At 42.0% G+C, this 8,498-nt stretch overlaps 1 pseudogene; it reads left to right on the top strand.

The window, feature by feature from the left end:
* Window positions 1-4,403: 4,403 nt before the first annotated feature.
* On the top strand, window positions 4,404-4,574 carry LOC122687628 (annotated as a pseudogene).
* The last annotated feature ends 3,924 nt before the right edge of the window (window positions 4,575-8,498 follow it).

Here is an 8,498-nt window from a genome sequence, read left to right as displayed (position 1 = left end):
GGCAACAGGTGTAAATCCTTTTATTTTTTAAAAGTAATTTTCAAGCAGACTTCCTACACATTGAGGTACACATTGATTATTTTTTTTTTAAATCTAACTTATTTCCAAATAGTATTATGATTCTCACTTCCACACTCGTTTTCTGGTCTTTTATCCAAATTTAGGAAGTCAGAGCAGTGGTACTGACCACTAGACTGAAAGCTCTATGAAAGTAGGAATGATATTTTTCTGTCTGTTCTTAATTCATTTCTGGATCCTCAGCATCTGGCCTAAGGCTTGATGTTTGGTAAGTACCAGCAGAACAAGGTAAAAATAAGCCCTTATGCCAGGAGACCAGGATATAGAACAGAGCTCCCTTCCCTTCTCCCTGGGGAAGGTGCCTGCATAAAGGACAGACAAACCCTAAGGGACCTGGCAAAGTGGGCTGAGTAGTCTCTGTCAGGATACGGACAAATTGGGGAGGAGTTGGTAGAGGGGGGCTAGGGATTCCTGCTGGAATCTCTCCCTTGTTGTTACCCGACTGTGGAGGCTTTGTACTTTGGACAATGAAGAGCAAAGACCATTATTAAAGCTCTCTGGCTTGTTGCTTTTTTTGGGGGGGGGGGGCGGGGAAGGGACAGGGTGGATTACAGAGAGCTGTAAATTCACTCTGAAATGTTTGAGAAAGGGTTGGGACGGGGCCTGGGCTGACAAAGTGACAAATATCTGTGTCAGTAGGTCCCATTTCCGCCAGAAATAGAGACAGGGACTTTGGCATATACTGAATTACCAGAACAGGTGAGCAACGCGAGGAGGGGCCAGGCCTTGGGAACAAGAGGCCCAGTGTGCCTTCAGATAAACTCCTCTGTTATTGGACTTAAACTCTGTAACCTCGTGACAGAGCTTTGGAATGACCTTTGGGCTTGGGGTGTGAGGAAGGGCAAATAGGAGGAAAGTAGCTAGAGCTCTTGGGACATTTGTTCCGGGGAGACTGAGGAAAGAGGTGGATGGTGTGCGCTGGGTGCTCAGAGGCCTTGGCTGCCTGGCCTGAAACAGTAAAGCAGGGACGATCCTTTGAAGGCAAGCTAGAGAAGACAGACAGCTCAGCAACCACTACATACTTGCAACTTGCTGACGGGCATGTAACTTGTGTTCCAAAATTCCTCTCCACGTAGTAAAGCTGCAGAGATTCTTAAGTCTTAAATTACTGGCTGGGATGTGTGAGGATCCAAATGACTCACTATGAGAGACAGCATTGGAGGATCTGCCTTCCCAAAGCTGGAGTTCAAGAGAAAAACCACTTTGTCTCTTGGTGGCAACAGAGGAATGAGTTTCTAATTGAAGTGCCCAGTGATAAATACTGACTTCAGTGGAGCCTAGAGAGTCAGAAACTTGACCCAAACTAGTGACTCATGCTGGAAATGGAAGTACTGTGAGAACCTTGAGAGAAAGATGAATCAGGACCTCTGAAGTGCTCATATCTGGACAATCTGGACATCTCCATGTTAAGGCTAGATGTGATTTCCAAGGGATTATTTATCCCTAGAGAGATTTGGACAGAGCATTGCTAAATTGACCATTTAAGGTTCCATCCTGTAGGAACCCTTGTGAACTACAGTCAGCAAATAGCCAACTTAATTGCTAGTTAAGTCAATTCTGTGCTAGTTAGGTCAGTTGTTTGAAATCCAAGTCCTCTGATCTGGACCACTGCCTTTCCTGGGCCTGGCTATAAATCTGTCAGCCTCGTTCTGGTTGATCCTCCCAACATTTTCTAAATTAACTTTCCCCCAAACACTGCTTCCATCATGTTTTCCCTCTGTGCAGTAAACCCATGGAGCATTGGACCTCAAGATGTGGCTTTTGAATTGGCGACATCAGCATTACCTGGAAAGTTGTGAAAAATGTTCATTTGGTGGCCCCATCTCAGTTGTGCTGAGTTAGAAACTCTGGTAGTGGGGTCCACTGATGTGTTTTAAGAAACCCTGATGCATGCTGGGGTTTGCCATTGAGACAACCTGCCGTTCACAGCACTCTCTGCTCTACAGTCTTCTAATGCTTGCCTCTTATATTTTGTGCTTCTTGATCCTGCCTTGCATTATGTTAGTGTGATCTGATTTCATATTCAGAATGGTAAACTCCATGAGGTCCAGATCTGTGTGTTTTCTAGATTTATTCACTTGTGAAATCACAGAACTGGAAAGGATTTGGAAAGATACTATCCAGCGTCTTCATTTGCAGTTTGCCAAGTCCCATGTGCATAGTGGACGTTCAATTAACAATTGCTGAATGAAATAACATGCCCTTAGGAGCCACAGAGGTGAATTAAGATTGCTGAGGCCTCAGCGTCACCGCCTTAATTTAGATTGTCCCTTCTGGCGCCCTCTAAGGGTTCCCGAATGCCTGGGGAAAGCCTTGGATGTCTTTGCCAACTTTTCCCTCATGGTCCTTTGCATGGACTCCGGAATTTACTTGCTGAACACAAGGCAACATGGTGTTTTGAGATACAAATGGCAGAGCAGTTGTATTAGGAAAATCAAAACAATAAACAAAATTGATGTTGTTTTCTTATTGCAGCTTTGAGACTCGACGTGAAGTATGAATCTGTCATAACCAAGAACTAATATCTTGCCTGTATATCTAAGGCATAAATAAAAGTTAATTGCAGCACACAGCTGTTAATTATCAGGTTTTGGAGCATGCCAGGGGCAGTTGCTTGTGAATACCTATTTAGCTGAAGCTCCCTCGCTCATTAGGACGTGCTGACATGGACCATGGGGGCCTTAGCCAGCGGTCGCTAGGCTGCATCTGCAGCGTCTAGTGGTCCAGGCTGCCAGTGGTCCTTGCACTGTTAGGAGATAGGCTGCCACAGTCGAAATAGGGTACACTTTGCTTATGAAACTACTCTTTCCTCATTTCACAAATGTTCACACCTGAAAAAGGAGATTATTGACTTCCAAGGATGGCTTGCGGTCATTCTTCTTCTCAATGAATTGGGCCGTGGATGTGACAGACATCTCTGTGTGTGTGTGTGTCATTTTGTAGGAGGCAGGAGATTGTAGTGATGTGCTACATACATAAATAATATTTATATTGCTTTTTATTATCAGAGTTTAATGCTTTAGGGCCGTCAGAATCTGTTTCTCTCAAAAGAATGGCCAAGACCTGAAAAATCTCTTTATTGTTCTTTAGAGGGAGGACAAGGACAGAAAAGTCTTTGTGTCTCAGAGATGAGAAGAAATTCAAAAGGTCCTTGATTCTTATAGATTAAATTCACATACTAATGAAAAGGAGGGAAAAGAGGAAAAAATAAGCTTTTCTGTTTTCTGCCAGCAGGGCAGCTGCCCCTAAATTTAAAAAGCCAATCATTTTACTATAGGTCAAGTTCACTGAAGCAAACTCACTTGGACTTTCCTCATTTGTGTGTGTGTGTGTGTGTGTGTGTGTGTGGTTTACTGTGATTTGTAAATAAAAGTGCTGCTACTTGTCTAGAAGTTTCAGGGTAATTATATTGATTATAATCTCAGAACTGTGGGCCTGGTTTTTCTGAGCTGGTTATTGTCAAGTCCTTCCTGTCTATGTTCCAGTTTCTGCCATCCTCTTCCCACCATGACTAAGCCTTCTAAGCTCACCGTGGCCAGACTTGATCTGCGAGAGGAGGCATTTAAGGAACTTTCAACAATTTTGTTCCTCATCATCACGTTTGGCTTCTAGTCTACCTTTGGTTTTTGCCATATTTGTAGAACCAGCCTTGTCTCTTGTTCCTTGGATTCAGGATCTATCTTGCACTCTAGTTTTTGTGCCGGGTTTTTGCTCATGACCAAGGATGGAGGTCCCGTCTTAGGAGTTTGACAGGTGAGCCCATGTCCTCTGGGGACACATGACTCAGCCTTACTCTTGCACCCCTCGCCTTCCTGAGCCCCAGGGTCCAGCCCTGCACCACACGCTGACTGAGGCTCCACACTCTCAGAGGAGGCTCTCCAGGGCTGCCTGCCTGAATGCTGGGGCACTTCTTGCTTCTGCATTCCATGGCACCACGCTGGGGTTCCACATTGAGTGGGTTTCCATTGTTTCGTGGCTGCCTCCTGATTCTAGGGTCCTGGCTGCATTAGCAGCTCTTATGTATCACCGTATCCTTCAGCTCCTGTGTTCTGCCTGCCAGAATGGACAGCTTCCCAGCGCCTGCAGCTGGACGTCCTCCCTGGCGGCAGGTCTGGTTCCAGGTCCCGGCTTCTATCACTAAGACCTGCCCAGGCCTGGCTTAACACAGTCAACAAATGTCAAAGATGTCTGTCAAGATGTGTATGTTTCAAATATGGTCATTCAAGCATTTTTAACTACAATTCTCCAGTTAGGTTGTGTTACACTTAAAGAATTCTTTCCACTCTTTTTTATTATGATATGTGGATTGTAAAAATGCTGGCCTTATCACTTCTCGGCCTTTTGGCTAAGATCAAGTGTAGTAAAAATGCTGGCCTTTACCTGTTTGCAGGTCTTTTAAATAATAAAATGCAAATGAACCTTGCTTTTAATGGACATTCTGAACAAAATTCTTCCAAATATATCACTCTTTATATTTAAGAGTGATATAATCCAATGAAATTGTCCCTGGTAGGAACGCTGGGCCTAATTACTGTGCTTACCTATTGTCCTCAGTCCTAAACTAAACACGAAAAGCCGAAGAATAGGCAAAAGCAAAAGAAACCTCTTAGTGCACAAGTTTGAATGTGTGTGTATATGCACACACACGTGCATACCTCAGGAGAGTGAATGGTGAGAAAGGGCAGGTCAAAGGGACCCTGTTCATTTGACAGATGTTAAAAAGGGATTCCTATTAATATAATAATTATCAATGATGACCCAGATGGTAAAGAATCTGCCTACAATATGGGAGACCCAGGTTTGATCCCGGGTTGGGAAGATCCCCTGGAGATGGGAATGTCTACCCACTCCAGTACTCTTGCCTGGAAAATCCCTTGGAGAGAGGAGCCTGGTGGGCTACAGTCCATGGGGTTGCAGAGTCGTACATGACTGAGCAACTAATACATTATTAATTACGTGAATACTTGTGTCCTATCAGGCAGTATGATAGACACTTAAATTGCCTTATTAAAGCCTCCTCAATTTGGCACTAATTTTGTTTCCACTTCACATGAGAGAAAACTGAGGTTTAGAGAGGTTAATTTCCTTACTCAAGTCCCCGTGCAAAACGATGGCTGGGATGGAGAGATGCGTCCCTGCAGCCTGGTCTGCCTTTGTATCCTCTGCCATCCTCTGCTCTCCTGTTCTTCAGGGTGATGTCTCCAAGTTATTTTTGTATAAGCAGGGAAGTAGTAGAGAATGTGGGAGGAAAATAACTGACAGACACTAGTTTTAATTTTCTGAGAATTTTTATATAGGCTATCTATTTAATCCTCAGAGAAAGATGCCTGTTACTGTTGTCTTCATTTAAGAGGGTGAAGCAGAGGCTGGGAAACGTTCAGTGACTCCATGTTGTTGTGGGTGCTCGGCTCCTTACCTGACTGCTATTTACTATTCCCTTGTGAGACTCTACCACAGTATCCTAACAATGGACATGTGGGTTTTTCCCCAAGCTTTTTGTATTGTGACAGTTCCTCTGTGAACATTTATATGTATATTTCTAATGCACATTTTGCATAGCTTTTTCTTAGGTATATACCTGAGAGTATATATGTTTGGAACAAGGATGAGAGTGTGTCACGAATTATTTAATTTTGATTGAATAATTCTTTGCATCTGAGGTTAAAAGAGAATTCTGTAAACCCGAGGTCTCACCTTTCTCCCCCAAATCACCTAACTTAGTGACTATCTAGGGCAACAGAGTGGTGAAGCTTGGACTAAGTTCTGTAATTCCAGACAGTTCCCAGGCCTGTCCTGCATCTTTCTCACCATTCTACTTGGGTGGCCTGAGAGCTGCAAATTTCACAGGTTTAAAGGAGGATTATACACCACTAACTTGTGAGTCTGTTTCTGCAGAAGAGATTGGATTTTGAGAAATTACTCAAGAGAGTTTATATTGCTTCACCCATGGGTCTATGTGTTGCTCCACTTGAAATGAAAAGAATGGCTTCATGATTTAGCTTTATGAGGGAACCAGAGCCATAGAGTTATGATCCAGTGCATGTACCATTGAAGGATAACAACTTAAAGTCCAATAATTCTTGCTATCTATCTTCACCAGAGGATCTCAAAGAGTTTTATGAGAAATTATAGACTAAGAATCTGAGAGTTATGTGCAATTTATGGTTATAAAAGAAAGTGCCAGAGTTTTCTGGAATGCTCCAAGGCTGTCACTAGAGAAGACATGAAGAGAGCCCAGGATCATGGACCCTTCGGCTGGGAACCCTGGCAGGACGGAATGTGACCAAACAACTCAGTGACCCCGAGTGGCTTCATCTCACTTGCATGGCAGTGTTCCTTTCCCAGGGGTCCTGCTGCTTGAAGGAAGACAAAGAAGAGCAACATGAATTGGTTGCCCAGAACCTCTAAGAAACAGTGTTATCGCGGGGGTCATATTAATGCTGCTTTTGGAATGTACTCTCCTTCTGACTAGTGTTTCTCCCTCTTTTATTGGAATTTTAAGCTCAATGATGTGAGCCAGCTGAAGTTTTTAAACAGTGCAAGTATAAATGGTTATCCTAAATTATATTAGGGAGAAATTCTACTTATTAGGTTAATAAATAAAGACACCAAATGCATCTGGGCTTAATATGTTTTCAGACTAAATATGTGACTCTATAAAACATTGGTGATCTTTATGCTTTCTGTTGGCTTGCCATAGGATTTTTAATTGAATTACTACAGAAAATTCAGCATAAAATATTATCAGATTTAACCACCCACTGAGTGTGTTATTTGTTACTGTTTTATTAGGCTAAATGAAAGGTCACACATCTCTTTTCCTGTACTGATCTTCAGCCCAGAGGGGTAAAGTTTTAAAATGAGATGATGAAATTTTAGAAAAGAGCAAGAACTTAATAAAATGACAATACTCAATTAATTTCTATAGAAAAATAAAGCTTCCTTGACTATATGTGCATTCCTGGCTTTTAAATAGCTTGCTTCTTTGATGTTCACATTCTAAGCTTGTAACTAATCTGAGACTGAAACTAGAAAGGGAGTTGTAGGTGCTCATGGAGAAAAGACCTGTTGGCAACCCAGTGTCAACATCATCCACACTTCAAGCCTAGTGCTTTCTGGCCATATCTTCCAAAAGTTCAAAATGTGGCTGAGAAAGCAACATGCCTGGAGGATTCAGCTCAGAAGATAACCATTTCAGAGTCTATACATCTTCATTTAGTCATAATAAGTGGTTAGGAATGACCCCCATTTTTTTAAAGGCTATTACAAGTCATTTTGTCTCATTTTTATACCTGAGAGTATTTAATTCAGTATTTAATTCAGAGTATTTAATTCACTTTGTTCTCAAAGTGTGGGCTCCAGACCACCAGCATCACCTGGGAACTTGTTAGAAACATATATTCTCATTAGTTCATCCAGTCCTGCTGAATCAGAACCACTGGGGTGGGGGCCCAGTAATCTGTTTTAAAAACCTTCTATGTGATTGTCATGGCTGCTAAAGTCAGAAAACAACCAATTTATGTTGATCAGTGTATGCTTTTCGTTAAGCATATTGAAGAGCAACTTTGCCAATGTCTGATTCATAGTAGCCTCTCAGTAAACATTACCTTGATAATGAAAATATACTTAAATTGCAATGCAACATTCTGCAATGCTTACTATCATATTTTAGTCCCTTTGTGACTGAATACTCAGGAATGAGTAGTTGCCCTCACAGATTATTCATTTTCTTTCCCTTTAAGATTAGCTCTTCAGCTTTTTTTTTTTTTTTTTAAATTTTTTATTAGTTGGAGGCTAATTACTTCACAACATTTCAGTGGGTTTTGTCATACATTGATATGAATCAGCCATAGATTTACACGTATTCCCCATCCCGATTCCCCCTCCCACCTCCCTCTCCACCCGATTCCTCTGGGTCTTCCCAGTGCACCAGGCCCGAGCACTTGTCTCATGCAACCCACCTGGCCTGGGGATCTGTTTCACCATAGATTTAATATGAAAGGTTATCTTCAAAGAAAAGTGTTGTCTGATGCTTCAGTTATTTAATTCTCTGGAGTCGCTGAGAAGCAAAGTTGGCTCATGCCAGTCATTTCTTCCCCATTTTTAAAGAGAAATACTCACTTCATTGTCAATAATGATTAGTGAGTTTTTTTTTTCCTAGTCTCTTCTGCAGGGCCAGGCAGAAGTTCAGTGGCCATGAGTTTGTTGTTTTAAGACTTCTAAGTTGGCTTTGAGTCTGCTTTGGCAGCAGATTCACCCAAGGGCTTTAATACTCTCAGCTTTGCTTCAGTTAATATGTGAAAATGGGGAAAAATCAATCATAAATAATTTTGAAGTGCAATAGATTTATGGAGACAAATGGGCTCATATTGTGACATGTGAATTCATATATATTATACTTCCAAATAATTTCCAGTGTG

Source organism: Cervus elaphus, chromosome 31 (genome assembly GCF_910594005.1).
Source record: "Cervus elaphus chromosome 31, mCerEla1.1, whole genome shotgun sequence".
In the NCBI taxonomy this organism is placed as follows: Eukaryota; Metazoa; Chordata; class Mammalia; order Artiodactyla; family Cervidae; genus Cervus; species Cervus elaphus.
This window is presented reverse-complemented; position numbering and strand designations above follow the sequence as displayed.